The following is a 2,807-nucleotide window of genomic DNA, read 5'->3' as shown; positions in this document are numbered from 1 at the left end:
TTAGTATTTGATAGTGTGTTTTATTATATATGTATACAATATTTTATTTGTTAATGCCTTTTTTGGGGGTCCCTCAATGTTAAAGTTTTCTTCAGATTGATCTGTTTCATGCAAAGTTTATTCTCAGGTATTTAGTCTTTTATATGGTATACTAGAGGCCCGGTGCACAAAATTTGTGCACAGGTGGAATCCCTAGGCCTGGCTGGCTATCAGGACCAATTGGGGCCATCCAGCTGCCGACAGGGCCCTTCCTTTTGGCTGCCAGCTGCGGCCTTCCTCCCAGATTGGGGGGAGGGTCCGGACCGCAGGAGGTTGGCTGGCTGCAGGAGGTTGACTGTGGGAGCACACTGACCACCAGGGGGCAGCTCCTGCATTGAGTGTCTGCCCCCAATGGTCAATATGCATCATAGCAACCAGTCATTCCAGTTGTTCTGGTCTTTCTGGCATTCTGGTCATTTAAGCATATATATATGTTTTTTAACTGGTTGTTGCCTGAATAACTATTGATCTTGTTACTGAAAGCTTACTGAATTTTCTTATTGTTTTTATAGTTTGGTGAATTTTTTTATTAGTAATTCTCTTGAGTTCTCCAAGTAGACAATCAAATATGTACAAATATTGGTAAATTTATTTGTTCCTTCCAATATTTATATGTCTAACTTCTTCCTCTTATCCAGTACTAGAGGCCTGGTGCAGAAAATTCATGCACAGGTAGGGTCCCTAGGCCTGGCCAGCGATCAGGGCTGATCTGTGGGGCAATAGGTGGGGCGGTCAGGGTCGGCAGTGCCTACATTGCTGCCTGCTGCCAGCACTGTGTTGCCAATACCTGCCATGTTCCATGCCACCTCCTGGTGGCCAACACATGTCTAACTCCTTGTCGGTCGAACTCCCACCCATGAGGACAATTTGCATATTAGCCTTTTATTATATAGGATAGTCAAACTAGGAAATACATATTTTATTTCCCCTAAAATTCATGCACAGGTAGGGTCCCTAGGCCTGGCTGGCGATCAGGGCTGATCTGTGGGGCAATTGGTGGGGCGGTCAGGGTCGGCAGTGCCTACACTGCTGCCTGCTGCCAGCGCTGTGTTGCTGATGCTTGCCATGTTCCATGCCGCCCCCTGGTGGCCAACACATGTCTAACTCCTTGTCGGTCGAACTCCCACCCATGGGGACAATTTGCATATTAGTCTTTTATTATATAGTATAGTCAAACTAGGAAATACATATTTCCCTTCACCTAGATTGGATGCCATCAGTCTATTTCCTCTGTCTGTAAGATCTCTAACAAAATCACCACTAACAATGGCTGAGAGGTTAACATGCACCCTATTGTCAGAAAATAGAGTGAAGAACCTTTGTGTACCTGCATATGGGTGGGGTGGAGGAAGTGGTAGGTAAGCAACAAACCAAGCTGGAGATAAAACTGCAGAGTAAGTTATATTTCTAGTAAATCTTTAGCAGTGTTGGTAGAAAATGGATCCAACAGTGGGGAAAAAAGCAATATAATCTATAACATGACAAAGAGAGGAGTTGGAAAATAGAGTTGTATGTCTAAAGGCTGGCAAGATATGCAAAGTTGGGACAAGGAGTGAGTCTGGTTACCATAGACTTGGACCAATCAAACGGCAGGAAAGCCAGTGAGAATGAGGCAATGAGCACAAATGACTTGGCATGGGCTGTCCTGATTTTACTTTTCCTCTTATGACATGTCTGCAAGAGGCTATGGCTTATTTGTTCCATAAAGTACTACCAAAACTCCTCATACTGGAAATTCATAGTTGCAGTGACATGTTCAATAGAAACAGAGCCTCAATTTTCACAATGCGCTCTGTTCTGAGTCACTTGAAACACTTATTTCTTTACAGATGCTATGATCCTTTATTGCTATGACAGTCCCGGTCATAATACACATCTTTGCAACACACCGACCTATCCATGATGGATTTGTGCATTTTTCAGCCTGTGTTTGCCCACATTGACGTCCTCCAGTGTATTGCCAGCCCTATCTCAATGAAAGTCCATGACTCATGATCTGGGGCTCTGAGTCATGCTCTAAAGCTATGTGAATTAGTCTTAATTTGGTGTTTTCCAGTTATCAGTATAAGCCTTGCCTGCTGAGAGCTTTGTTTTATTTTCCTTCCTAAAACTTGAAACAACCTTAATTGGTTGTTGATAACTTCCACAGCGTGCATTTTACGTGCATGGAGGAGTGAAAGTTGGCTCAACGGCAAGCAGAAAGAACAAAACACATTGGCACTGAGTAGAAACTGTATTGTAGAAGACATGAATACTTAGGAAAGCAGGGGTTTTGTAGATAAATAGTTTCTTGTTTGCTTCATTGTGAAGTCATTGACTTCACTCTCTCATTCTAGATCACAAATGAAGATGACAACCCTGGAGAACTTGATAGATATGGGAGGGATAGATTTCAGGGAGAAGTCTTGTCCATTCATGTATCTATACATACATGTATCTGTCAGATTAAAGTATTATACCAGAAAAAAAGAACTGGCCCGGCCAACGTGGGTCAGAGCTTGAAGGTCAACCTATGAGTCAGGAGGTCAGGGTTCAATTCCCGGTCAGGGCGCATGCCTAAATGCCAGCTAGATCCCCAGCAGGGGTCCTGTAAGAGGAAATTGATCAAAGATTCTCTCTCATCATTGATGTTTCTCTCTCTCTCTCCCTTCCTCTCTGAAATCAATAAAAATATTTTTATAAGAATTTAATTAAAAAAGAGAATAACATGGAAGCACCAAGTGCTTCTACCATTGCTTGATACCCCAGAAAAAAATAATAATAATCTA

This window comes from Myotis davidii, unplaced genomic scaffold (assembly GCF_000327345.1).
Source record: "Myotis davidii unplaced genomic scaffold, ASM32734v1 scaffold147, whole genome shotgun sequence".
Taxonomy (NCBI): Eukaryota; Metazoa; Chordata; class Mammalia; order Chiroptera; family Vespertilionidae; genus Myotis; species Myotis davidii.
The sequence above is the reverse complement of the archived record's forward strand: the minus strand, read 5'-3'. Positions refer to the sequence as shown.